Source organism: Athalia rosae, chromosome 7 (assembly GCF_917208135.1).
Source record: "Athalia rosae chromosome 7, iyAthRosa1.1, whole genome shotgun sequence".
Classification (NCBI taxonomy): Eukaryota; Metazoa; Arthropoda; class Insecta; order Hymenoptera; family Athaliidae; genus Athalia; species Athalia rosae.
This window is the reverse complement of record NC_064032.1, coordinates 15,278,440-15,285,955: the sequence shown is the minus strand read 5'-3', so window position 1 is coordinate 15,285,955 and position 7,516 is coordinate 15,278,440. Positions and strand designations below refer to the sequence as shown.

At 39.0% G+C, this 7,516-nt stretch overlaps 1 long non-coding RNA gene across 1 annotated transcript; it reads left to right on the top strand.

Moving 5' to 3' along the window:
- The first annotated feature begins 1,350 nt into the window (after positions 1-1,350).
- On the top strand, positions 1,351-2,003 carry LOC125501715. Its single transcript, XR_007279330.1, has 4 exons — positions 1,351-1,474; positions 1,528-1,682; positions 1,758-1,847; positions 1,946-2,003. It is a non-coding gene; the product is annotated as an uncharacterized LOC125501715 (long non-coding RNA).
- Positions 2,004-7,516: the final 5,513 nt, after the last annotated feature.

The window sequence follows — 7,516 nt, the reverse complement described above, 5'->3', positions numbered from 1 at the left end:
TGAGAAGATTCCAAGGCTGTAGGCTTACCATTTTTTTCGGCAAAAAAGTGAAAGATTCCCCAGAATGATTGCAGGACGCTTTTCCTACGTAAAAAAGCGTATCGAACTGAAAGCCGTCAATCAAATTAAGCTGGCGCAAGATCCCATCGAGATATCTTTGATTTTTTACTTTTTCGATCGATTAATTGGCGATAACTCGATCAATTTCATAGATAAAATTATTCTGCTTGCAGATTCGGATTCCTGAGATCAAAATACATAAGGATAGCATGAGGAGCCCTTCACAAAAAAATCTGTGCTTTCCTCTCACATTTTGAGAAGATTCCAAGGCTGTAGGCTTACCATTTTTTTCGGCAAAAAAGTGAAAGATTCCCCAGAATGATTGCAGGACGCTTTTCCTACGTAAAAAAGCGTATCGAACTGAAAGCCGTCAATCAAATTAAGCTGGCGCAAGATCCCATCGAGATATCTTTGATTTTTTACTTTTTCGATCGATTAATTGGCGATAACTCGATCAATTTCGTAGATGGAATCATTCTGCTCGCAGATTCGGATTCCTCAGATCGAAATACATGTACCTATTGTGATAAACCCTTCAGAAAAAATCCTTTGTCAGAGAACATGCATTTTTCTATTCAATAAATCCATGTAATATGCTCAATAACGTGTTAGAATTCATTTCCAATCCTCGCCGAAAAGCCCCCTCAAATCGACAGTTTATTAATTAGTTATTATTTATACGTTTTATTTAATCAACACAAAATGTAGCGCAAATAATATTGATAAAGGTACAACTGCTCGTAGAAAGAAAACGAATTCGCAAATAATACCAAAGTATAATACACAGTATAATATACGTTCGGGTGTGTGAATAAACTCCGCCGTGTTCGTCTCATCGGAGAATACGTCAGTAAAGAAATGATTTATTTATTAATTTTATACATTTATACAATATTTGATGATAAACCATGGTATATTTTCATATTTCCTTAAATTCTGTGCAGAGAGTCTCGCAATAAAGTCGTAAGAAGTCTTGGTCGTAAGGTTCGACGCGGGGCAAAATCGTAGATATGGCTGATTTTCGAGTCGCCGGGGCGAAAATTTGACGTCAAAAAATGAATTTTGGTATCAGGAGAATATGATGAGCGAGGAACCAGGGAATCAGGAGACTATACGCAAACGTTAGTAACTCGTCGAAAAAAAAAAAAAAAGACGGGCGAAGCGTCCCATTGGTTGCCCGGCGCCATCATGCTTTTTGGCGCCTGAAACCAATAGGAACCCGCGAAAAAGCTCGGAGCAAACTCGTCTCCTATTTCGACGAGTTACTAACGTTTGCGCATAGTCCCCTAAATTCAAAATGGACCCCGTCGCCGGATTGAACATGAATCAAATTGGCAGAGCAGATGTTAATTTAAAAGGGTTAATTAATAGTATATTCGGACAAATGAAGATTATTTATACAGCAGTGCATTGAGTGAGTCTTGCAAAATTGTTCAGCATATGGAATAATAATTGATTTTTTCGTAGGAATAGCTTGAAAATCAGCGGCATGACACTGCGAGTACATCACGTTATTTTGCGAATGCTCAACCTCTACTCTAACGATTGTATGACAGCTCCCAGACGATTGCACCAGATGAGATTCCTATGCGTGCTGACACTTAATTATACAATTAGTAAAGGTATGATCTTCTAACATGCTTCTCAGATTTTGAAAAGATAAAAAAGGCTATAGGCTTATCGTTTTTTTCGGCAAGGACGTGAAAGATTCTCCAGAATATTCCAGGACGCTTTTCCTACGTGAAAAAGCGTATCAAACAAGAAACCGTCAATCAAATTGAGCTAGCGTAAGATCCCATCAAGATATCTTTGATTTTTCACTTTTTCGATCGATTAATTGGCGATAACTCGATCAATTTCATAGATGGAATTATTTTGCTTGCAGATTCGGATTCCTGAGATCAAAGTACATGAGGATAGCGTACGGCACCCTTCAAAAAAAAATCTGTGCTTTCATCTCAGATTTTGAGAAAATTCCAAGGCTGTAGGCTTACTGTTTTTTCGGCAAAAACGTGGAGTATCCCCCAGGATAATTCCAGGACGCTTTTCTTACGTAAAACTGCGTGATAAACACAACGCCGTCGTTTGAATTGAGCTGGCAAGAAATCCCAACGAGATATCCTCAATTTTTCACTTTTTCAATCGATTAATTGGCGATAACTGGATCAATTTCATAGATGGAATTATTTTGCTTGCAGATTCGGATTCCTGAGATCAAAATACATGAGGATAGCGTACGGCACCCTTCAAAAAAAAATCTGTGCTGTCATCTCAGATTTTGAGAAACTTCCAAGGCTGTAGGCTTACTGTTTTTTTCGGCAAAAACGTGGAGTATCCCCCAGAATAATTCCAGAACGTTTTTCCTACGTAAAATTGCGTGATGAACACAACGCCGTCGTTTGAATTGAGCTGGCATGAAATCCCAACGAGATATCCTCAATTTTTCACTTTTTCAATCGATTAATTGGCGATAACTCGATCGATTTTATAGATGGAATTATTTTGCTTGCAGATTCGGATTCCTGAGATCAAAATACATGAGAATAGCGTGAGGCACCCTTCGAAAAAAAATCTGTGCTGTCCTCTCAGATTTTGAGAAAATTCCAAGGCTATAGGCTCACTGTTTTTTTCGGCAAAAACGTCGAGTATCCCCCAGAATAATTCCAGGACGCTTTTCCTACGTAAAGCTGCATGATAAACACAACGCCGTCGTTTGAATTGAGCTGGCATGAAATCCCAACGAGATATCCTCAATTTTTCACTTTTTCAATCGATTAATTGGCGATAACTCGATCAATTTCATAGATGGAATTATTTTGCTTGCAGATTCGGATTCCTGAGATCAAAATACATGAGGATAGCGTACGGCACCCTTCAAAAAAAAATCTGTGCTGTCATCTCAGATTTTGAGAAAATTCCAAGGCTGTAGGCTTACTGTTTTTTTCGGCAAAAACGTGGAGTATCCCCCAGAATAATTCCAGGACGCTTTTCCTACGTAAAATTGCGTGATAAACACAACGCCGTCGTTTGAGTTGAGCTGGCATGAAATCCCAACGAGATATCCTCAATTTTTCACTTTTTCAATCGATTAATTGGCGATAACTCGATCAATTTCATAGATGGAATTATTTTGCTTGCAGATTCGGATTCCTGAGATCAAAATACATGAGGATAGCGTACGGCACCCTTCAAAAAAAAATCTGTGCTGTCATCTCAGATTTTGAGAAAATTCCAAGGCTATAGGCTCACTGTTTTTTTCGGCAAAAACGTGGAGTATCCCCCAGAATAATTCCAGGACGCTTTTCCTACGTGAAATTGCGTGATAAACACAACGCCGTCGTTTGAATTGAGCTGGCATGAAATCCCAACGAGATATCCTCAATTTTTTACTTTTTCAATCGATTAATTGGCGATAACTCGATCAATTTCATAGATGGAATTATTTTGCTTGCAGATTCGGATTCCTGAGATCAAAATACATGAGGATAGCGTACGGCACCCTTCAAAAAAAAATCTGTGCTGTCATCTCAGATTTTGAGAAAATTCCAAGGCTATAGGCTCACTGTTTTTTTCGGCAAAAACGTGGAGTATCCCCCAGAATAATTCCAGGACGTTTTTCCTACGTAAAATTGCGTGATGAACACAACGCCGTCGTTTGAATTGAGCTGGCATGAAATCCCAACGAGATATCCCCAATTTTTCACTTTTTTAATCGATTAATTGGCGATAACTGGATCAATTTCATAGATGGAATTATTTTGCTTGCAGATTCGGATTCCTGAGATCAAAATACATAAGGATAGCGTACGGCACCCTTCAAAAAAAAATCTGTGCTGTCATCTCAGATTTTGAGAAAATTCCAAGGCTGTAGGCTTACTGTTTTTTCGGCAAAAACGTGGAGTATCCCCCAGGATAATTCCAGGACGCTTTTCCTACGTAAAACTGCGTGATAAACACAACGCCGTCGTTTGAATTGAGCTGGCATGAAATCCCAACGAGATATCCTCAATTTTTCACTTTTTCAATCGATTAATTGGCGATAACTCGATCAATTTCATAGATGGAATTATTTTGCTTGCAGATTCGGATTCCTGAGATCAAAATACATGAGGATAGCGTACGGCACCCTTCAAAAAAAAATCTGTGCTGTCATCTCAGATTTTGAGAAACTTCCAAGGCTGTAGGCTTACTGTTTTTTTCGGCAAAAACGTGGAGTATCCCCCAGAATAATTCCAGAACGTTTTTCCTACGTAAAATTGCGTGATGAACACAACGCCGTCGTTTGAATTGAGCTGGCATGAAATCCCAACGAGATATCCTCAATTTTTCACTTTTTCAATCGATTAATTGGCGATAACTCGATCGATTTTATAGATGGAATTATTTTGCTTGCAGATTCGGATTCCTGAGATCAAAATACATGAGAATAGCGTGAGGCACCCTTCGAAAAAAAATCTGTGCTGTCCTCTCAGATTTTGAGAAAATTCCAAGGCTATAGGCTCACTGTTTTTTTCGGCAAAAACGTCGAGTATCCCCCAGAATAATTCCAGGACGCTTTTCCTACGTAAAGCTGCGTGATAAACACAACGCCGTCGTTTGAATTGAGCTGGCATGAAATCCCAACGAGATATCCTCAATTTTTCACTTTTTCAATCGATTAATTGGCGATAACTCGATCAATTTCATAGACGGAATTATTTTGCTTGCAGATTCGGATTCCTGAGATCAAAATACATGAGAATAGCGTGAGGCACCCTTCGAAAAAAAATCTGTGCTGTCATCTCAGATTTTGAGAAAATTCCAAGGCTGTAGGCTTACTGTTTTTTTCGGCAAAAACGTGGAGTATCCCCCAGGATAATTCCAGGACGCTTTTCCTACGTAAAACTGCGTGATAAACACAACGCCGTCGTTTGAATTGAGCTGGCATGAAATCCCAACGAGATATCCTCAATTTTTCACTTTTTCAATCGATTAATTGGCGATAACTCGATCAATTTCATAGATGGAATCATTTTGCTTGCAGATTCGGATTCCTGAGATCAAAATACATGAGGATAGCGTACGGCACCCTTCAAAAAAAAATCTGTGCTGTCATCTCAGATTTTGAGAAACTTCCAAGGCTGTAGGCTTACTGTTTTTTTCGGCAAAAACGTGGAGTATCCCCCAGAATAATTCCAGAAGGTTTTTTCTACGTAAAATTGCGTGATGAACACAACGCCGTCGTTTGAATTGAGCTGGCATGAAATCCCAACGAGATATCCTCAATTTTTCACTTTTTCAATCGATTAATTGGCGATAACTCGATCGATTTTATAGATGGAATTATTTTGCTTGCAGATTCGGATTCCTGAGATCAAAATACATGAGAATAGCGTGAGGCACCCTTCGAAAAAAAATCTGTGCTGTCCTCTCAGATTTTGAGAAAATTCCAAGGCTATAGGCTCACTGTTTTTTTCGGCAAAAACGTCGAGTATCCCCCAGAATAATTCCAGGACGCTTTTCCTACGTAAAGCTGCGTGATAAACACAACGCCGTCGTTTGAATTGAGCTGGCATGAAATCCCAACGAGATATCCTCAATTTTTCACTTTTTCAATCGATTAATTGGCGATAACTCGATCAATTTCATAGACGGAATTATTTTGCTTGCAGATTCGGATTCCTGAGATCAAAATACATGAGAATAGCGTAAGGCACCCTTCGAAAAAAAATCTGTGCTGTCATCTCAGATTTTGAGAAAATTCCAAGGCTGTAGGCTTACTGTTTTTTTCGGCAAAAACGTGGAGTATCCCCCAGAATAATTCCAGGACGTTTTTCCTACGTAAAATTGCGTGATGAACACAACGCCGTCGTTTGAATTGAGCTGGCATGAAATCCCAACGAGATATCCTCAATTTTTCACTTTTTCAATCGATTAATTGGCGATAACTCGATCAATTTCATAGATGGAATTATTTTGCTTGCAGGTTCGGATTCCTGAGATCAAAATACATGAGAATAGCGTGAGGCACCTTCCGAAAAATAATCTGTGCTTTCATCTCAGATTTTGAGAAAATTCCAAGGCTATAGGCTCACTGTTTTTTTCGGCAAAAACGTGGAGTATCCCCCAGGATAATTCCAGGACGCTTTTCCTACGTAAAACTGCGTGATAAACACAACGCCGTCGTTTGAATTGAGCTGGCATGAAATCCCAACGAGATATCCTCAATTTTTCACTTTTTCAATCGATTAATTGGCGATAACTCGATCAATTTCATAGATGGAATCATTTTGCTTGCAGATTCGGATTCCAGAGATCGAATTACGTGCAACTAGCGTGATGAAGCCTTCAGAAAAAATCCGTTGTACATCCTTCTATTCAATAAATTCTTGTGATATTTCCAATAACGTGTCAGAATTCATTTTCAATCCTCACCCAAAAGCCCCCTCAAATTCACAGTTTATTATTTAGTTATTATCCATACGTTTTATTTAATTAACACAAAATGCAGCGCAAATAATATTGATAAAGGTACAACTGCTCGTGAAAAGAAAACGAATTCGCAACTAATACCAAAGTGACAGTTTAATATACGTTTGGGTGTGCGAATAACCTCTGCCGTGTTCGTCTCATCGGAGAATACATCAGTAAAGAAATGTTTTATTTATCAATTTACTGGATTTATACAATATTTGATGATAAACCATGGTATATTTTCATATTTCCTTAAATTCTGTGCAGAGAGTCTCGCAATAAAGTCGTAAGAAGTCTTGGTCGTAAGGTTCGACGCGGGGCAAAATCGTAGATATGGCTGATTTTCGAGTCGCCGGGGCGAAAATTGGACGTCGAAAAATGAATTTTGGTATCAGGAGAATATGATGAGCGAGGAGCCAGGGAATCAGGAGACTATACGCAAACGTTAGTAACTCGTCGAAATAGCAGACGACTTTAAGCTCCGAGTTTTTTCGCGGCTTCCTATTGGTTCCTAGCCAAAAAAGCATGATGGCGCCGGGCAACCAATAGGAAGCCGCGAAAAAACTCAGAGCTTAAAGTCGTCTGCTATTTCGACGAGTTACTAACGTTTGCGTATAGTCTCCTGATTCCCTGGCTCCTCGCTCATCATATTCTCCTGATACCAAAATTCATTTTTCGACGTCCAATTTTCGCCCCGGCGACTCGAAAATCAGCCATATCTACGATTTTGCCCCGCGTCGAACCTTACGACCAAGACTTCTTACGACTTTATTGCGAGACTCTCTGCACAGAATTTAAGGAAATATGAAAATATACCATGGTTTATCATCAAATATTGTATAAATCCAGTAAATTGATAAATAAAACATTTCTTTACTGATGTATTCTCCGATGAGACGAACACGGCAGAGGTTATTCGCACACCCAAACGTATATTAAACTGTCACTTTGGTATTAGTTGCGAATTCGTTTTCTTTTCACGAGCAGTTGTACCTTTATCAAT